The sequence below is a fragment of the Bombus huntii genome, chromosome 3, assembly GCF_024542735.1.
Source record: "Bombus huntii isolate Logan2020A chromosome 3, iyBomHunt1.1, whole genome shotgun sequence".
NCBI classification, from domain to species: Eukaryota; Metazoa; Arthropoda; class Insecta; order Hymenoptera; family Apidae; genus Bombus; species Bombus huntii.
This window is the reverse complement of record NC_066240.1, coordinates 13,058,375-13,080,389: the sequence shown is the minus strand read 5'-3', so window position 1 is coordinate 13,080,389 and position 22,015 is coordinate 13,058,375. Positions and strand designations below refer to the sequence as shown.

The 22,015-nt window shown below is 37.8% G+C and overlaps 1 protein-coding gene and 1 long non-coding RNA gene across 14 annotated transcripts in view; one reads left to right on the top strand and one right to left on the bottom strand.

Annotated features, from left to right (window-relative positions):
• Window positions 1–22,015, bottom strand: part of LOC126863453 (potassium voltage-gated channel protein eag) — a 157,562-nt gene that overhangs the window by 50,138 nt on the left and 85,409 nt on the right. Inside the window, exons 1-3 of one of the 10 annotated variants that reach the window (XM_050613643.1) lie at window positions 1,393–2,972; window positions 1,085–1,182; window positions 855–1,017 (exon numbers count right to left, since the gene is read on the bottom strand). The exons of 7 other annotated variants lie outside the window; for them this stretch is intronic. The gene's annotated coding sequence lies outside the window, so the exon portion shown is untranslated. Of the gene's footprint in view, window positions 1–854; window positions 1,018–1,084; window positions 1,232–1,392; window positions 2,973–22,015 lie in introns of those variants that run through there. 2 more of the 10 variants (XM_050613642.1, XM_050613645.1) reach the window with 2 other exon arrangements.
• Window positions 13,776–21,753, top strand: LOC126863549 (uncharacterized). Of its 4 annotated transcripts, none has more exons than XR_007688915.1 (3): window positions 13,800–16,781; window positions 16,840–18,911; window positions 19,088–21,753. It is a non-coding gene; the product is annotated as an uncharacterized LOC126863549 (long non-coding RNA). The 4 variants fall into 4 exon arrangements; XR_007688916.1 differs by having other exon boundaries at window positions 13,807–18,911; window positions 19,088–20,196; window positions 20,658–20,671; XR_007688914.1 differs by having other exon boundaries at window positions 13,776–18,911; window positions 20,017–21,753.

Below are 22,015 nucleotides of genomic sequence, written 5' to 3'. Positions count from 1 at the left end.
TCTACTCATTACGTTTATTGTTTACGCTTGAGCCTCTAACTTTGTTACATTATTTAGTACTTAAAAATAAGACGAGTAGAAAATAAGAACAATGGGAAACGTTCGATCCGTGTCAAGTATCGGCAACTCTCGTGTCTTTGTTCGTATATTTATGAGTAGCAGTGTATTTTTGAAAGAAAAAAAAGAAGAAAGAAAAGAGTATCGTCAGATAATATTTCCAACATTAAAAATGTATCCAAAGTTTCAACAAGACACGTTTTCTCTTCTGTATATTAAAACTGATCCCACTGATTTACTCCTCCCAAAACTTTAATACACGTGTGCTCTAAAAATATTTAAAAACAAAACCTTGCACGTAGCCGCCGTAGGGAGATTTCCACCGATGATATCAAATTTTTTTTATTATTTAATTTGTACTTTACAATTTGTCCAGCTGGACGTTCGGTAAATTTTTCTAACTTTATTGCTATTTAACATGTGGATGGCTACCCCAGCATGGTACCATTTTCGAGTTTGTCTATTTTATGTCTTTAGCGAGGTCAGTGGGGTGTTTTCTTTTTAGTCCTCTTTCTATGAGAGTGATATGAAATTAAATTCATTTTTTCTCTCTTGTTTTTACTTTCTTATTTACTTAGATATTAAAATAACACCGTGATATCCTAATCCGTATTTATTTAGCCGGTGACGTTTTTGGCACGTAATAAAGCTGGAATAATAATAACGACGACGATTTTCCGCATAGCCGGCGTGCATTTTCCGTGGAAATTCCAACCTCTTCATCCAACCCGCTCGGTCAGGTTTCCTCATCCACTTATTCGCTGGCGGCGCACGTACCGCATTAACGAGCTTTATACCTTTATTCGAGCCGCGTCTACCGAAGAAAAATCGTGGAAATCGTCATTCACGCGTCCCCTCGCTCCTTGATCCAATTCCCGCTTCGAGTTCATTTGAAATTCCTTTGATATCGCGAGTCTGCGACTACGTTAACTCGCCAGAGTAGTCGGACGCTCCTAAAACCTTTTTACGCGGACAGTTACTGAAGTTTGCATACAGACGCTTATCGAATTTTTCGTGTCTCACTTACTTTTCATAGTTACACCGAGAAAGGCGTACCTCGTCGATTTCAACCAACTCGAAGAAAACAACTTGCCAAGCGAACAATGTTCCGTGCTATTTTTTCCTCTACAAGTAACCGCAATTAGAGGTTAGTTTCCCAGATGCTCGCAAGAATCTTCGATACGATTCGTGTTACGATTATATTTTCACGTATACGCTTCATTTTCGTGCAGGCGGCTGCCTTTTCATACAGAATTCCATTTAATTTCAAGTCATCGACGAAGGAGATAATTTTGATTTCCTCATAATTAATTGAGATAATTCATTTTAACTCACCGATGAGAGATCATTGGAAGCGATATCTTTCCTTTTTTATTTAATTTGTAGAGCTGGACATTCGGTAAATTGTCTTTGATATCTCGTAGAAAACAGGGAGAAGAATATGGGTTGGATTGGATCAGTGTCCGACCTGTTGAGGTTCTCTCGGAATAGAATGAGGAATGCGCGGATGAATGTATAATAGAAATATATCCAAGTAAATGTAAGTATAAGCTGCACCATTTGTGCAACGCATGTTCCTAGAAAAAGGCTGTGAAGCTGAGAGGCTCTTTAAATTGATCTAGAACTAAAAAATACTCAATGGCTTCGACGACTAAGAAAACTAAACACTAGAGAAGATGTAGAGTTTTGCTAGAAGTGAGAATCGCTCCAACACGATCGACATTGTTGTTTCTATCTAGTGTTTTTATCTAGAGAAAGACACTTGCATGAAATTACAGCTCCCTCGAAGCCATCTAACTTTTGTTTGAAACATTTCATGGTATCAATTACAATTATTTTTACAGATGTGTTCATAGACGTCGTAGATTTAAATTGGACAGCCTGTATATTGTGAATATTTCAAGATTCTCAATTAAAAGGATCGGAACGTATCGTCGATACCGTGTTTTCGTTGAGAACCTTGAAATATCGACAGTATCGTCGATAAAACAGTAAGCGACGACGATTATACTCGTGGAACACGAGTTACGCGTGGCTGTTATGACGTAGAAGTTGTAACGAGAAGACTGTTCTATTTCTTAATTTTATTACTGCGAGTCACTGCGATTGCTAAATTGTAATTTAAACGGCAAACTATGACTACGTTTTACGCATGACGAGTATACTCGTCGTAACACAAAATATCGTTTGCGAGCGCTTTATGGGAAAATTACGCAAGAAACATGAAAAGTCAAATGAATCAGACTTTTGTGTTGCTATTTTAAAAGTATTATTTCGTTTCGAGTACACAGTATCTTTCGAAGATTAAATTTCTCACCCTTCGAATTTGATGCTTATTTTGCTTCGGCTCACTTTGTATCGGTTCGTATCTCGAATCAATTCTTGCGCGACACATTATCACTTTTATCATTTGCCTGTAGATAAAAGTCCAACAGCGTAAGAGCTGGCGAGCTCGTCAACCGAACAATGCGTCCTCCCTGACCGATTCATCTCTCACAATAATATTAGTCTACTACCTTTAGGTTCTGTCTTTTTGGTTACAATTTTCTCATAAAGCGTTCGCAGAACTATGTTTATATAACGTTCCCTCCTTGTTCCCATTCGTAGAACAAACTGGTAAAGTTTGGTCGTTTAACACCAAGACACCCTGTACATATTTTGATAACACCTATCCACTATATTTATGCTTGTCTTGTGGTTAATTTTCTTCGCGTTTCGTTACTCGTTGCTATTTTCCTGACTTTCTTTCCTCATAGTGTCTCTCTTTCTTTTTACACTTAAACTACATTGTTCAAGTTTACGAAGATCCGTTGATACCGAGACACCCTGTATAATAGAAAGGAAAACACGTAAAACGTGTGTAAAACACGGGTTCCATTCAAATTACCTGCGCAAGCTTCACCGACAACAGCTTTGACCAACAATAACGTCAACTGGCTGCTGATATTAGCGCAGCGAAATGCTAGGGGATTTTTCTTCCTGTAGATTTATTGCTGCGGATAGTTGATGGTCGGCCTGATCGGGAAAGCCAACCCAAAGCCAATACAGAGCACAAGCTGGCTAGCGATGAAATAAGTTTCCCTTCGATGTCAATTAATCAACATTAAGTTTCCGTGTAATTTCAACGCTCGAAACAATACCAAATCTGTGACAGGTCACAGTGGTGGTCAGTGTGTCCGGTTTGAGCTAGTAATTTTCATCCCTCATTAATCACAGTAATAAATCTACACAAATAAAAATCCTTTCTCACGTCCCTCTGCTAATACTGTCAGTCGGTAAAAGCTGTCGTCGGTGAAGTGTGGCGTGTGGAGCAAATTTCGTGTCGGTGAAAACACAAACAGTAAAACACATCGTTCCTGTCACGATGCTGGGGAACAAGCAATAAATAAAGCCGTTGCTGCTGATGATATTAATTAAGGGGAAAATTCGATCCAAGGAAAACCGTGTAACGGAAAGATAGAGATATTTCATAGGTGGAAAGTCGCTGACACTGAAATACGTTTGAAAGGAATAAAAGTGCGGTCGAAGAATGTGCAACGGAAGGCAAACTGAGAGAAGATTCATTCGCGTATGGTTTGCAGGCTGAGCGAGGCCGAAGAAAAGGTCCTTGAACGTGAGCAGACAAAAGAGCGAGAAACCGAAAGTGTCTAAAGGAATCTGGAAAGCGAAAGTTTGGCAGAAGACGCGAAGCAGACAGACTTTTTCTTTGCGAAGCGTTGATTGGTCGGAATGTTGCATCTGTGCTGCAACTGCCACATCCACTTTAACCAGTTAGCTGTCGCGACCTCTTTGAAAAACCTGAACTGTGTGGCAAAAAGTAAGCGACGACGAGTATACTCGTCAAGTTTTATCTTTTTTTTTTAACATGACGAATGTATTTGTCGTAACACAAGGTATTGCTATTTCTTTGTAACGAGTATACTCGTCAGAAATACCTAATTGGTTAACCCGTTCGGTTCTAATCTCAGATGAATTTTACATATATGTATATATATTTATGATTTAACATTTACACACAATTAAAATTAAAATTTACTTAAAAAATAGAATTGCTTATAGTTTGAACGAAATAATTCTAGAACAATAGTGAGACGATAGAGCGAGAATAAAACGTAAGCGTTCTTATCAAGCGAGAAATATTATTTATCGGTGATAAATAATCGCGATAGAAAAAGAAGGTAAGGAAGATCTCTCGACTACCTGATAATTTCATCCTCGTTTCGCGGAAACGGCTAATTCCATCAACGAACTGTGAATGGGCAAGAAATTATGAAATTCTCGAGTTCGCTCTCGTGTACTATAGAGGCGCGCTGGTCAACGTAGTTCTACCGGAGATTCGCCCGTGGTGAATTCCCATTTAAGCGGGTCGCTCCTTTCACCGACTCTGCCTTAATTAAAGTCTTTTTTGGCTTTTTCACCATTTCTCCACCGGCCGCCATTACGAATCGCCAGGGAATTCTCGACTCCGCACATCCTTCGATTGCAAACTCCTCCACTGTTTTTACCAACTTTTAGATCATTGTATTAACTGATCAGCAAAATTACTAACCAATTAGCTGTTTCTGACGAGTACGCTCGTCACGAAAAAATGGTAATATTTTCAATTATCGCGAGCTCTGTCGGTAATAAAATTCAAAAATAAAATAATCGTTTCATTGCAACTTAATTCTGTTACAACAGCCAAATGTACTCCGTGCTTGACGACTATACTCGTCATCGTTTACTTTTTGCCACACATTTTAGGTACGCAATTTTCAAAGTTTTCAAAGAGGCCGCAACAGCTAACTGGTTAAACCGATGACGTTTATCATGCAATTGGCTCTTAAACGTTATACGATATCATTAAATTGATGATGTTTACGATGCGGATAATTCATGATTGCATATTAATAGTGAACCGTTCACAATTGGTTCGTCCCACTTTCGTGAAATTCTTCAAAATTGACTGCCAAAGCGCTTGATCGATGCTCATTCTATACAGGGTGTCCCATTCTAATCCAGCCATGTAAATATCTCCTAAATTATACATTTTTTTTTTAATATCTATATTGCACTAACGACTGCTGCATCTGTTGTGACAACTAGCAAATTCGACGACGTGGATATCACTCGATAGTATTTTCACTCTATTTCCATATACTATACATAAGTCGAAAAAAGGAAAAAAATGTTATTTGTTTCAAATAAAACTGTTTCTGGTTATAAAACTTGTTGCTGTTGGTAATCCTATGAAGGTAACAAATCTCATGTAGGTGGACGTACCTTGGAGATTTAGAGGTGATCTTTGTCTTTCTAAGTGGAACTATATATTTTTTATACACCGTTCGATGCACTTTTTAATTCTCTGCAAAAAGGTGTTAGGGTATTTGGATCGAAAAATAGTCGGTTCAAAAGTTATTTTAACTTTAACCTTGTACAACTTATCGTATGGAAGATAAGGAAAGATAATGCAGTGTTTTCGTCGTTATGTTTTCCTTATCCTTTGTACACTGGATTCGATGAAATTAACATTGAAACATTTCTTAAACTAAGCATTTTGCAGATACTCTGCAGTTGGATACTTTTCTGTAGAGAATGGAACACAGCGCGTCGTAAAACGGTGTATGGAAACATGGTGTGTAGTTCCATTTAAGAAAAGGAAGGTCATCCTGAGACCTCGAAGGCGCCTCCACCTAAACAAATCTGCTGATCATCGTAACACATCTCCCTTGAAACGGAACAAGTTTTATTGGAAACATCATACGTTTTACAGTAACCTATAGTTCACGAGGTATCTGCATATGGTATAGTATCTGCATGGGTTGAATAAAACCAGGGGACACTCTGTATACAGGGTGGTTGGTAACTAGTGGTACAAGCGGAAAGGGGGTGATTCTACGCGAAAAAAGAAGTCGAAAATATAGAATAAAAATCTTTTTAATTTTTTTTTTTAATTTTTCCATCGAGACAACGATCTACAGTGAGATCCGTTATAACGTACCGCACGCGTACCGAGCGAAAATTCAAAGTCGATTTTCTCGAAAACAAAGCCTCGAACGAAAAATTTTTATTCTATATTTTCGACTTCTTTTTTCGTGTAGAATCACCCCCTTTCCGTTTGTACCACCAGTTACCAACCACCCTGTATAATTCGGCTAATTTCCCCTACATTCTGCTTTGTGCATCTAGCGACAGATTTGGTGAATGAACAGCTTATACGATCTTATTAAATGGACAATGTTCGATGACGTAATTTATTATTAAACGTTCTATGATGTTATTAAATGCGACGATGTTTATGACGTAATTTATTATTAAACGTTATACGATGTTATTAAATTGATGCTAGGTCACGATGCAATTTATTATAAAAGCTTATACGATTCTATTAAACCGATCGTATAAATTCGATATTTTAACGAACACGAAGCAGCGAAGGGAAAAGAGAAATTTTTTTCTTCAAAAACACCTATTCGCAAAAAGCGTTTCCTACGTTTTTGCGTGTACAAATTCGCACGCGTTACGCATAGTTTCACGCGGCCGTTGAACAAAACACGAAACGAGTCTTGCAATTTTCCTTCATTTTCCTCGACATTTGCCATTTTCTCGCGCATTTACAGGCGAAAAGACGATAACGATAATCGTAGGCGTGCACGGGTACCCGTGCACCAGTACTGCACGCAACGCGAGCAAAAGCTCGATTCTATAACGTTGGTACCGACGCACTCTCCTGACCTGGCTCGTTCGATGAAAACGGGTCAAGGCTACGTGCACCGACCCTATGCAACTTTCTACGCGGCTAACCCACCCACCTATTATCCTCTCGACCATCTGGTTGGAAGTACTCATTCATGCACCTGATGGGAGAATTTCTATCCTCCTTAAGACGCAAAATAATGCCACAGATTCGAAGTAACAGTTATGCCAAACATCGCTTCGCGGAAAGTCATGCTGAGAAAGTTCATTCTTATTCGAACGGAGGCCACCTATCGAGAAATCTGAAGAACATTTCTCAGAAAATCAAACGATCAAGAGATATTTAACTTTTAATTGCTACGATTACGAGTAACCATCGTCGACGATAGAAGTTTAATTTCGCTCGTCACTAACCAATATAAATGATTGGAATTTTTCTTTTCTTTTATTTGTTTTTTTTTTTTTTTTTTTTTTTTTTGGTTACCAATAAACATTATCGACGATGAGAATTTTGTTTTGCTTAGCGGTAATCTTTATCGACGGCGAAAAAATTGTTTTGGGCAACGATAAACATTACTAATGATGGGAATTCCATTCTAGCTACCGATAACCGATACAAATGAGCGGAATTTTTTCTGGTTACCAATGATCGTTATCGATCAGCAGAATTTTGTTTTGGTTACCGATAACCATGGGAGACGAAAAGAATGTTTTCTTTACCAATAACCATTACAAAATTGTATCAAAATTTTTTAGATTACCAATAACCATCGTCGATGATCGAAATTTTCTTTCCGTTACCGATAATTATTATCAACAACGAAAAATGTTGTTCTGGTCACATTCAGCTATTGTTAATTGTCGTTAACATTACTGACGAGTCGTATTCATTGAGTAGCAGCTTCCTTTTTTGCATTTCAAACTTGAACGTTCGTTACCGTCAGAGCAAGAGAAAAAAGAAAAAAATTTTGTTATCTCTCATAAAAGAATCAGCGAGAGAAATGGGAATGGGAGTGAGAGAGAAACCAAGTGGACTCTCCTTCCGACGATAAATTGCATGATAATTCAGAAGCACTTCAATCAGTATAGGAAATCGAGAATTATAAGGAAGAAAGATGTCGACATCGACACCGAATTTAATGATCTATTGGAAAGAGAAGAAGTATGCGGCGATATCACGTGTAGCAAAATTGGCTACAATTTTCACGCGGTACCTGCCACGCAATCCAGCATGGAAAGAGCATTTTCAGCTCTTAAATTGTTCGCAGAACAAAGAGCAGGGATGCAACAAGAGGCGACGCTCCTCACAAAGAAACCACTTCTAAATAGAGACGAAACGATGCGACCAATTTAAATGTGCATTCGGCAAACTTCGGCTATGATCGGTGACTTGCGGTAAAATCGCAGACTCTTGTACTACAGCGAAACTGTGATCTTCGCCATTTTTAATTCGTTTTGTAACTCGCAACGTTCATCGATTTCGGTAAAATTGTCAGCGTGTGTATAACTGCCACAAATCTTCAAAATATGTCGTTTAAATTTTTGTTAAAAGAACCAGATAAAAAAAATCGAAAAGAATGATATTCTCTTGTTTTCTTCGCGATTTCAACCAATTGAAATTTTTTCAAAATTTTGTTTACTCTATTCGTTTCTGTACCATCTATATTGTTTTATACTATTCTTCTTCACGTTACTATTTTGTACATTATACATTATACAGGGACAAAAGAAAAAGAAGAAGGAGAAACGTAAGAAAAAAAGGAGAGAGGGCAAAGAAGAGAAAGGAGAAGGAAAAAGATAAGAAAAAAGGAGAAGAAGAAGATAAAAAAGAAAAAGAAGAAGAGGAGAAGAAGGAAAAAAATAAAAAACGGAGAAAGAAGAAGAAGAAAAATATTAAAACACAAAAAATCAACCGCGCCACAGACAAAACAAAGAAATTTCTAACAGAAGAAACGCATCGTCTAATCATTTCAAATGCAAATACATTTCTTTACCAAATGTCCAGCTGAACAAATCGTGAAGTACAAATTAAATAATAAAAAAAAAAGGAAGAAAAAAGAAGGAGACGCATCGAACGACACTCCTCACAGTTATGGTAACGTTTTAATCATCTCGTCTATCTTGCCGCGAGTCGATCACAAGACAACGAGAACAATGTCTCGCGTGTTGAAACGGTTGACGAGGAGGATAGGTGAAAGAAGACGGCGAAGATGTCGACGACGAGCAGCCACTTTCCATCGAGTGTCCTCTCGAATCGTAGCCCAGCGTCTTGAAAGCTTCTGAACGATGGATCCTCGACCAGCGTGTGCCTTCCCGTCCAGGCCTATGCAACAGGAACACCATGCAAGCAAACGATCCTCGAATGGCTTGGCAAACCATTGGCCCGACCACGAATCAAACGAATGAGACAGCGTTTCAGGAGTTTGCGTGATGAATAATACGCGTAACGCAAGAAGGAAACTGTTCCGCGAATTGAATCAGTTATGGCTTATATGCGCGCGTTGACAAGTGTAGCTGCAAAGATGAACAACGTTGGCAGAAACACGTTACTCGAAATGGAAATATTTCTCGCTCGGAACACTCGAAAATCTACGTGGAAGCGATATAACGTTTGAGGAAACGCGCTAAGGAATTTGTTTGTCTCGTAGAAGATCACGAAGAATCATTTAAAAGTGAGCTATTTTCTAGGATTCTTCGGTTTGGTTTTGTGCAAACTAGAATTTTGTGAAAATTATACGGCAGAATTTTGTGCAAACTATACGCTGAGACTTCAAAGGCCATTGAACCAATTTGTAAGCGAGCAATTCTTTCGACATTTTCTATTTTGCTTTAGTGCAAACTATACGGTAGATCTGGCTAAGAATCGAAAGGTTAGTTGGCTAAAAGTATCGTAGGGAGCAAAGTAGTTATTAACTTATAAAATTAAAGATTTTATTTATTAACTACAATGTTTCTTTCCCTCTTGCGAACTAAAACTGATAGAATTCGACCAGCGAAAATGCAAAATAGCCAAAAATACGACGAGAATACCCTGGATAGATCAGTTGATCCACATACAACCAGGTGGTTCGTATACAGCGAAGTCTCGTTTATGCGAGTTCGACCTAAGTTCCGTGCAGTCCGAGACGCCTTAAACTTGAGCGTAACTTCGTCTTTCTAGACATTTTAACGCGAACAGTACGTAAGAGCGCTGGAATAGTCGGATACTGCGAAAGCAGTTGATCAAGTTGCCGATAGATCAAACGATGAATCAAACCTAAACACACGCACCATGTTACATTGTGAAAATAAAATTTCAAAATAAAATCCTACGATTTTATGAACCAACTAACAGATCTCACTAGTTTCTCAGTTTTCCACTAAATAAATAGATGACACATCATCTCGGATAGTCAAGGCTCTACGTAATTTCCTGTCCATCTATTTCGGTCGGTTAATCGCAGTTCGCGTTCGTGCAAGAGGATTCCACGAAACATTTCCTCTTAAATACGTTGCAAACTTGTATTGGATTGGCAACATATAACGCGTGTCTCTACTGTTTCTACCTTATTGTTAGACACTCGTACAAGGTAGGCTGCAGGTTAGTTCAGACGATAATAGGAGGTCGGCTAATAAAGTTCAGTTAATTAGACGCTACTAAAATTTCGCACGTATAAATATCAGGTTGTCCGAAAAGTTCCTTTCGTTTTATAAGGAAGTAGTAGATGCACAACATTTTTTGTTTTATATTGTAGTATCGTGGACGAAAGGCCTAAGAGATATCGGGCGAACTATAAACAATGTCGCGAGAAAGTTGAAATACCGACAGACCCAACGATGTATCGTCGGTCCTTCGATCGAATAGTTACGCCGAAAAGGCCTACGTGACTCTGGCCACGAGCGGTTGCGAATCACGTGCGTGGTGGGGCTAAGACAAAAGACAAAGGGACGCTAAGGGAGAAAGACGAATTAACGATCAGTGTTAGTTGAGAAGTCAGAGAGTGCGAACTGCGTTGTCGAGAGAGTGTGGTCCGTGTGAGAAAGAGCGTCGGAACCGTGGTGACGAGAATTGCAAATTAACTATTTGGTTGTCTTAATTATAGTACGTTATTGTATTTAGTTCACGTTAAATAACCATCGTTTCCTGTTTAACCAACATCTGTTTAATCTATTGTAAATACACTAATTGTAGTAAGATCCTACAATATTATTTTATTGAATTATGTTTGATCCATTTTATTCTATTAGTACAAAATGGATCATACATAAATCTATAAAATAATATAAAATAAAAAATGTTGTGTATCTATTACATCACTTATGAAACGAAAGAAACTTTTCAGACAACGTAATAGATTTCGTACACGCGGAGTTACACTCTACGTAACACTGCACTTTATTATCTGTTCCATGTAAACTTTCGTTGAACGTGTAGCCCAGTTGCAAGGTATCGGGACGCTTGATACAGGTATCGCGCCTATAAAACTCTAGGATCGACCCAGATTTCCAAGGACGCTATTAATTTTGTTATTTATTTTATTTTTCAATTAATAAAAGAAAGAAAAGGCAACCAACTTTTGCGAACAGCTAACTGCAAGAATTGCCAGATATTTATACTCGGCCAAATAACTCGTTAAACACGGCTAATGGCGGACTGGATAGAACCAGATGATCGACAGAAGGTGGTTCTACGTGTGAAAATAAGTGGAAAACGTGGAATAAAATTTGTTCATAGGACGCTTCGTTTCCGAGGAAAATAAATTTCGAAATTTATCGTGCGCGCGTGCTAGACACATTTCGAACTAAACGCGTTTTAAACTTAGCGGGAAAAAGCTACGTTCTCAACTTACTTTCCGCACAATCTCCTATGGATAATTTAGTCCTGTCCAGTCTAAAAATTGGCCATGTTCCAACATACAATTTTTAAACTCGATTTCCTTTCGATTTCGAAAAAAGATTTTACTCTGTATCTTTTTTTTTTTACTTCCCCACGAGAATTCACGTTTCGCCCGCTTCTACGTGTTGCTCGACCGGAAGCTGTACACTCAAAATCTCTGCATTTTCTTGCATATTTCGATCGTTGGATCTTACGCGTTTTCTGTACTTCTGCGGCTCAAAATTTCGCAGAGTAAGTGGCGATTCGGCGAAAACGAACGAGACAGCGTTTCGATAGCTTCGCTGATGAATTTGTTTGAAGAAATTGTTTCGCGAGTTGGATCGAGTCGAGCAGAGTAGCTTCGTCGTTTCTTCTTGCTGCTGCTGTTCGAGGATGGATGTTGATCGTTGCCAGCTGGATCGTCAAGTAACGATGTGGATAAGAAGCGACGAGAAGCGAACGTCGAGATGCGGTTGCTGTGCCAAATCGACACGACGACGAGGAATAATTGGGCAAAGTGAAACAGGGCGGAAATGAAGTGTTGCAAGAAAATTGTAGCGATTCTGTAATTTGACGATGGATCGACCGAGTGATTATTTACGAACGTTTCTTTGTTCCAGTTGAGATATCAGCGTTATAAATTGTTGTATATCGTGGAATAATAAAAATGAGGAAGAACGGAGCTGGATAAACGATAGAAGAATTTCTATTTATTTATCTGATCGATAACTCGATGATATACAGGGTGTCTTGTGTTAGTCGCGACTCACGCGAGTCATATCTCGTAAACGATAGGTTTTTCGAGAAAATGTTTCCAATAGAACTCGTTCCGTTTCAAAAGGAGCGTCCTACGGTGATCAACAGATTTATTTATGTGGAGATGCTTTCGAGATTTCAAGCTGAATTTGACTTATTTACACACAACTGTACGTTTCTCGATACGCCATTTCATGCAGTTTTTCATTGTCTACAAAAAATGCACGAGGTACTTTGGTCAAGATATTTTAACTGTACCGTTGCAAAATTTGTATTTCTTCGTTCAGGGCTGGGGCAAGGCAGGTTCTACCCGCGGTCTACGAAAATTATATAGAATCATCGATAAGTCAAGAGAGATTTTCATCTCTGACTATTCTGTCAATAAAAAGTGAAGTAGCAAATTCAATTGATATTGATGATTTTATCAAAAATTTGGCGTCGAAAAAAGCGAGAAAAATTATTTAATATTATTATTGGATTGTATTATTATTTAATATTCATCTTATAAAAGATATATAATATGTAACAGCATTTGTAAATAAATAATTATAAATAAATAATAATAGGATTTGAATGTGTATTCAGGCCCCGCAAAAAGTCCACTTATTTGTTTTTTTAGGTAATCATTGTTCCACTCAAGAACCTAGATGAGGAGAACGTAGCAACATGGCACTGCGCTGTGTTTCCTCGTCCCTCGCGATCACTTTTCCGAGATTAAAGTTAAAATTATTGAGATATATATAATTTTGTGTGCTAGACTAGATTATCCGTGTAGTAGTGACATACGTATGCAAGTATGAGTGTATGGAAGTATGTGTGTGCACAGCATCTCGAACAACACACGAATGCAACTGTTCCGTTAGCAGTGTGGCATAAAAGATGGCGATACAAAGCAAGTACTGAGACGCGTGCAAATGTATATCGACGAAGATCCTATAAATCATTTATTAAATAAATCTAAAACTATTTTAATATAAATTCTAAGTGTAATCTTAATATTCCTTTACTTTTATTTCGGCGATTAAGATTCACAATTCTCAACAAAAATATCTTTCACAAACCGACCATTTTTCAACCCAAATGCCCAAACACTTTTTTGCAGAGAACAAAAATATAAAGATCGCGTATAAAGAAACGCGTGGTTCCATTTAGAAAGACGATCATCTCGAAATGTCCAAGGCACGTCCACCTACGATAAGATTCGTAATCGTCACAAAATTACCAATAACAACGAGTTTTATAACCAGAAACAGACCAACTTTCATACGAAATGTTTTCTCCAATGACGTTTTTATCAGAGCTTGAAAGATATTTGTCCAGTTCGATCCAAACGAGACAATTTTGTGCATAGAAACGGTGAGAGAATTAGTTGACGAAAGTTTCCACTGTTGCCAATTGAAGAGTATTCGAAGATTATTTGTTCGTTAAATCGCTCGGACTTATTTCGTTAGAAACTGGACGAAAAAGATTGTCAGCTTGAAGGTATCGGTACGGTTGAAATTGGCAGGATCGATGGAGCGTATCTTGTCGACTCGAGTAAAAATGATCGACTGCAAGCAAAGTTTCTCAGCTGTTCGGCGTCTCGTGTTTCAGCGGGTGATCCGATTCGCGAGTTTTTAATGCGTTTACCGAGGCAAGCTATGGCAAATCCGATTCAGCAAAGCGAAGTGCCTCTTGAATATGGATGAGATTAACGGCCCGATGTAAGAGAACATTTGAAACCCTCCGCCTGCCCCCACTGCGATAAACAGCCCTCTTATATCATAAACTTTTCGATATAGTATACTTTCTAACGTTTATCCACTCTAGCAAGTCTTCCTCCTTCGTTCTGTTACCGGAAGCATATTAGAAAATTTCGATAAGCGAACATCCAGTCAACGAATACAAAGACAGCATCTTCGACTTTATTAATTTTATTAATATCTCAAATTTATGGTAAATATAAATAATATAAATTTTGGAACTCGATTTCCTGGAAAATGAAACCTTGAAAGAAGAAATTTTATTGCATATTTTGTTCTTATTTCGTTTGTATATAAATATAAATATATAAAAAAAAGGGGGAGAAAGAGAGAGAGAGAGAAAGAGGAAAATTTAGAAATGGAAATAAAGTTAGAATTATGGGAGATATTAGTCGGCGAAGGTAGAGGAAAAAGGGGAATAAAGGCGGAAAGAAACTCGATGTGAAATTCGTTTTATCGCGTACGATCGACGTTGTTCTATTCCAAGCGAAAGAAACGCTGTGACCGCGTAATTTTCCTTAGAGCTCGCCCGAGTTTTCCCCGACCACCGGTTCGATAACATCTTTGTGAAAATCCTGGTCGCGAGCAACGCGGGTATTTCTCGATCAACCGATATGTGTGCTGTTTCGAACACGTTCTATTATTGTCAACTAGAACGATTTAGACCGGATTTATCTAACGTTTCGGCGAAATGCTATTTCGAAAGAAGAAATATTCTGATTCCGCAACATTGGTTCATCTGTTAGAAACTTGCTACTATACGAACGATAGTATAGCAAAAGTATACGAACGCTTACCAATTAGACAATTACTAGAATTAGGCAATTTTTATGAACATGTTCCGTGCGTTGTAAGGAACATGGAGCAAATATTTGTACGTTAATATTATTTGTAAATCGTGTAAGAAGAATAGTAACTTGGTTACGCGATATGTAATTCAACATTTTATGATAGAACATTCTTATGTTCATTCTGTATATATTAAATAGAGTGAATTTTATATTGACATATTAAAATTGTTATTATGAAAAACTATTATGTAAAACTATCATGATTATATTCATAAAATTCCAAGTCAATCTGAAACTGTACATATGGTACGTATAATATAAAACATATTATATATTGACGTATTAAAATGTAGAATGTCATGTACATATTGTATGTGTTACGTAAAATTGTCCTGATTACATTGACAAAATTTAAGTCCATCTGAAACTGTACATATCGTATGTATAACATAAAACGGATTATATATTGACATATTAAAATGTATTAAATAGCATGTACATATTGTACGTGTTACGTAAAATTGTCCTGAATGTATTGATAAAACTTCAAGTCAATCTGACACTGTTATATGTATAACATTAAAACATATTACACATTGACATATTAAAATGTATTTCATATTATGTGAATACTGTATGCGTTATATAAAACATTTTGAAATTTTATCATTATATTTGGAACGACACAAGTCTGTTATAATTATATTGGTTAAATTTCAACGCGATCTAAAAATGTACATAAAAGTTACCAAATATCTACTGCAAACATGTATTTAATAAGAACCAACTATACAATATGAACAGCAATCTTGTGCACATAATAATTATTGAATATGGCTCTGAATACCAAGACCAATATAATTGATATAATTGTTCAAATATTGCTACGACCTCTGTGAAATATATTATTATTATTATTTATTATAATCCTTGTCTTTAACTTAGAATGGCTTCCAGCTTACTCTCTACAAAATACTATACATATACAATAATTGCACTAGATATCGTGCAGTTTACTTCACACATTTTCACATTTGCTTCATACTTTACCAATATAATTACGATAATCGAGTCTCGACTTATGACATCAGCGCTAATCAAATTGTAAAACGTTTCGTCTAACGCACCTGCTATACTCGTAAAAATCATCTACGAGTGTCCCAATACTTCCATGGGCAATTGTACGTTTATTCTAAATTCTCACGTGTATTCTACGTTGTGCCGCACGTTTATTTAAATTTCTATAAACACGCTCGAATATTTCCACGAGCGAGTCCACGTTCGTGTTTTAATCGCTGCGTCGTGTCGCACGTTTATTTCAATTTCTATAGAAGCGCTCGAATATTTCCGTGAGCTCGCTCACGGAATTTCTAATTTTCTAATTTTCGCGGAATTTTCACGGTCTATTCTAACTTCTATAGATCTTCGAGCATATACTTTCACGGGCAACTGTATGTGCGTGTATCCCAACATCTACGAATGTTCGAACACGTACCGTCACGAGCAACAGTACGTTTGCTTCTGATTTCAACTGAGATGATATTGGGTGTACTGTGTTAAATAAACGCTCGATGTTTAGGTCAATAATGTATTTATTAACAAGTGTCTTCTTTTGATCGCGTCGCATATCACTCTCGCTTTCGCTAGTCAATCTCGTTGCCCGGCTACAACTCGACTTTATCGCTTCCTAGTTCGAACCTAACTGTCGGTCGGATTCGATTCTTTTCCTTTTGCCGCCCTTCAATATCCCCACTATCCACGCGTTTGTTAGGCGTTCGCAACCGTTGCCACGCACGCCTTCTCGAACATTCGGCGGAAGGACCGTTAGGATATTGATGGCTTATTAGGCACTTCGCTTCGGCGATATACAATGTTGCCAAGTGTCGCCACACTACGAATGCTCAAGTATGTCTTTCACGATCAACTTCGCGTTTCTTATAATTTTTTACTTGGTGTCCCGCAGGTCGGCTATTAATTCCTTGCAGGCTCGTTATAAACGTTGACGATGTTTTATCGTCGACAGGCAAATATTTCCTTCCTGGCTGCGGGGCAAACGAGCAATAAGCCCGATAAGATTGGACATCGGCTTACGGACGTGCACCCACCACCACCCACACGTCCCTCCAACAGGCTGATTTATGCGTCGGTTAAACTACTTTCGAGAATCATAGTCGGGGCTTCTGATGGCTAAAGCTCGGTTTACGTTCGCTGATCAACCTCGAAGCCTCTGCAATTCGTACCTGCTTCTCGTTTTTAACGCGAAAAATAAGCGGCGAACAGTCCGGTATCGTTGATTTCTCCAGTCTTTTTATTTGCTGCATTGGCCACAGATGTTTATAGAATATTCGCCTACTTTTGATTTACTCGTTTTAACCAGTCAACTGTTACCCGTGTTCTTGACGAGCACACTCGTCACGAAGAAATGGAAATATTTTTCACCACGACGAGTATAGTCGTCATGAGTAAAAAGTAGTTAGAATTTGCTGTTTAAATTGCAATTTTAGCGACAACTAAAATATATTGGTAAATTTCAGAATGTTTCGAATACTTCGAGGCAAAGAAATAAAACAAACAAAAATGAAAAAATATAAATAATTATTGTGAAAAAAATGTATATAATGTGAACAAAGTAGCTGTCACTTCCTTTGTTCTCCGCGACGCATTTCAGCTGCACAAGCTTTTCAAAGAGGTCGCAACAGTTAATTAGTTAAATTAACTGTATTCATAAAGGTATTTACGTACATTACAACAAATAATTATAAACGTTTTTCGTGATTTTTTGGGGAAAACATAAACAAACGTATTTTTCTTTTCTAATTCTACAGCTTCTTCTTAAGAATTATTTATTTCAATTATTTATCTAAAATTACATTAGATGCATAGAAGTGATCAATTTTTCTTCGCATATGCGTGTAGTAAATTGCGCGTGCGATTGGCTAAGTGTTAAATCAAACTACGCAAACCTCTAAACTCTCTTTTTTTTTCTTTCAGTCAAAGATGTCTTTATTTTAAGCATTAGTGCCTCAGCGTAGTATTAGCTTCGATTTCATCATTTTCCATCGCAGTGTATCGATAAGTGCGTCAGCAGCGTTGCTTAAACGACCGGCACATACGTACACGCACGTCACATACATACGTCAATAATCTCGAACGTATTAAACGCCCTCTTGAAACCTTAATTAAACACATCGATTAAATTATCCTCCGTTTATTATTGGGTTGGCAACTAAGTGATTGCGGATTTTGTCATGAGCTGGTATTGACAAAATCTGCAATCACTTAGTTGTTAACCCAATATATCTCCTTTTATATTAACGCTTTACCGACCGATAGTCAATTAATCGGTCTTAAAACTTGCCGTTCGCGATGAACGAAAAGAATGGTATGGGAGAGTCTAAACCGAAACAGAGCTAGTGCTAGGGAGAATCTGCGCCTGAGTTACCGGTCAGACGTGCGTATGCTGTTGAACCGCTAGTGGTCAATAAGTGTTAATCAAATCGATGGAAATCGATGCGAGGATCTACTCGAGAGAAACAGAGAAATAAGAAAAGAGAGAGAGAGAGAGAGAGAGAGAGAGATGAAAGGGACAGATGGAAAAGAATGATCAATAGGGTTAAGCAGAGATTGCTATCTTCTTAGGTTAACGTAGTTACGGCCACGTAACAGAGCTGTAAAAACGGCACCTTGAATACGACCATTGACTATGCCTCGCGGAAGAAGGTCGGCCAGCTTTAGTTGGCGTTATATTTATCGCTGCGCGTAATCGATAGTTCGTCTCCCAGGTAAACAGTGTAGGAGCAATCGTTATTTCGGGGAGAAGAGCATGTCGCCGCATGGCCCCGTACTTGAACCACTTTCGGCCTTTCCTTCAATTCTAAACGCGATTAAGCCCAGGGCTTCGCGCGTCACTCGGCCGAACATCCTTTCGCCAGCATTCTTTCGCGCTAACATTCACCAACCGTCTCCGATCGTTTTACTCTCGAATAGCAGTTTAAAAGCAGCGTATCGAGGTTTAATTTATTTTATTGCATTCAAGTAAGTAACATTTTTGTCGCATACGTGTACGTGTGCATGTGAATGAACGTTATTCCATCTAAATGAACCGTATTTTTCTCTTTTTTTTCTTTGGTTATTGTAATGTTCACGCGACAGTAACGACATGTAACAAGTCTTCGCTACTAATAGAAAATAATTGCGGATTTTGTCACTAGGTGGCACTGACAAAATCCGCAATCACTTAGTTGCCAACCCAATAGAATTGCCTCGTCCCATGGGTTTCGGTCCCATAGAAGTACGTCATCGAGATCATCATTTTTGACAACATTTTCCCGTACGTATGTATAGAGTGGTCGATCTTAGCCTTCGGGTTATACGAAAAAGTATGTCACAGCGACGTATAAAGAATGAAAAAAGTAACGAATATTGCAATAGTCACTAAATCTCGAAGGAAACGGAGTTGGTTAGACTATGAAACTGGTGGTATAAATGAGTAATTTAAATCTGGTGATATAAAAAAAAATTCTGAGGGATCGCTAAACCAGTGCCAAAGTAACAGCTTTCTGATATAAGTAGGTTAATAGTTTTTTCAGAAGCGATACCGAGATGGATCGATCGATGTATTCGAAGATATATGATTCTCTATAAAAAAAGAAAAAAACGCCGGTGACCTTGGTACGTCGTCTGCGCGTTTACCTACGAAGAAACTAGTCCCGTCAGATTATGATGTTCCCCTGGAAACCATTAAATCTGTATCAGAAATAATTGTTTAATATTACCAAAAACAAACGACATGTTCCAGATGATAAATTTACGTGGTACACCCTGTATATGTATAATTTAATCCGTAACATTTACCTATCCTGCTATATATCGTACGTATTATACTGCGGTATACCATGCCATGGTAGTTCGTCCTGTATTTGCACCTAATTAATTAGGATACAAATATTGGGTTGGCAACTAAGTGGTTGCGGATTTTGTCAATACCATCTAATGACAAAATCCGTAATCACTTAGTTGCCAGCCTTTAATAAATACGATGGCGCGCAGATATTCCGAGTAGCACGGTAAATAGCGCGATGAACAACGCGATAGAGAGCAGAAACTGGGAAATTTGATATGTTTCTGTATATTTTCGTAGACGTAACTGAAGAGACGAAACTTAAGCAGAAATACGATCGCCCAACAAATATTACGATATTAGGTTGGCCGAAAAATTCTTTCGTTTCGCAAGGAAATAATAGACTCTAGAATAGAATTTTCAAATTTCTTCGCAAACGACGCAGAAATCCAGAAATCCGCAGTCTAAACAACGAGACAGGTACAAACGTGTTAAAGTTGACTGATAGAAAAACGAGTGGATGAATTTGTAATAGAAAAATACATTGAAATAAGTATAGGTATAAGTATAAGTATAGTGTATGCTGATCCAGATCCTCGCTCTTACAGTATTACGATACAATAGAAGAAGCTTTGATAGGGAGCACGTTCATATGTTGGGTTGGTAACTAAGTGATTGCAGATTTTGTCAATGCCATCTAATGACAAAATCCGCAATCACTTAGTTGTCAACCCAATATTTATAGCAAAGGACATTACCAAGGAGTTAACCTTGTAGCTGTAGCTGAAGGCTCCAAGAAACGACAATAGAAATCTACTTATAGCTCTTTTGTTTCTAGACCTTCTAACCCAAAACGTAATTTATATCCAAGAACACGATAATATGGACCTTTTTTTATTTCGAATTTTTTATTTCACTAAATTCTATTCTCTTCGTAACAGCGGTGTCCAGGTCATGGATATACAAAAGTAAAGATGTAGAGTTTTTCTTGAAGTCATTACTTGAACAAAACGCAAGTTTCAATACCATCGATCGAGTTAGTCGATTCAATAGGCGATCGTGGCAGAGTGGCGCGTGCAGGAGCGCGCACGCACGGCCCGATGTTTAATGGACTTTTCTACTTAGAGGCCAATCAAGTGCTCTGAACCGTGGCGAACATCTTTCCCCTTTCACGTGAAAGCTCTAATCTACCCTTGGACGGGATCATGCTTCTCGACTCGGTGAAGCGCAACCAAGGAACGCAAACAGGCCAACATCGAAGATGCAGGGACTTTGGAAACGTGGTTTAAAGCTGTGAAAGGAAGGTTCGAGCGGAAATATCGACCCGCGACTCAGTCACCTGCGTCGTCGCTGTAAATACTCTACCTGTAACATTGTCTGGTATTTGTTGCATAATCGAATTCACAGTGATTAATATGGTAAATGAAATTTTCGAGCCATAAATAGACTGCGCACTTTTCTGCGTTTCGACCAAGTTGGAAAGTGGAAACTCGCAGAGAATGCACGTAATACGAAGAAATATTTGAAGTATCCGAGGTATAGTGTTTTCTATAATGTTCGATAGGCGAAACGATTTTCTAGCGAGACTAGCGACACCTTCGATTATGTTCCCGGAAATGTATATAATAATTTGTATAAAAATCTGTAGCTTAGTCGTAAGTTGTTGGGTGAATGTCGAATCACGTGTGAGAATTGATATTTTTATGAACGCGCTTGAAGGAATGGAATTGTTAACGCTATACTTTGAATATTTTGTGGAATAACACGTAGATAGATTTGATAGGCAGATTTATTTCGCTGTATATACACTGCGTGTGATTGTTGATAATGTAGGAAACTTATTCCTAAGTGGCACATTTAGATTGATGTATAGTTGTGATTTTAAGATTATTGTGGGTTATTGTAATATCAAAATTATATGTGTTACAAATTATTTATTTATCCACGTACAAATTTCATTGTAAATTGTTCTAATTATAATATTGAAATAATCGTGGAGTGTTATAATTTTCAAAATTATATTAAAATTTCTATACACTTAATGCATTTTCTCAAATTTATCACTGGGGTTCATAAAAATCCCTAGACTAATTACTAGCAAGTAAATTTTTTTACGACGATAATTGGCAATGAAGCGTACGAAATTCTAAAAGAAAGATCTGTATCTTACAATTTGCAACTTGTCAATTTACCGATATTTTCGGTCGATATATTACCGCGCGAGAGGATCGAAATATCGTGGAGCGAAGCGAGAGAGGATGGAACGTTGTGAGGAAAATTCGAGACACGATCCAACGTT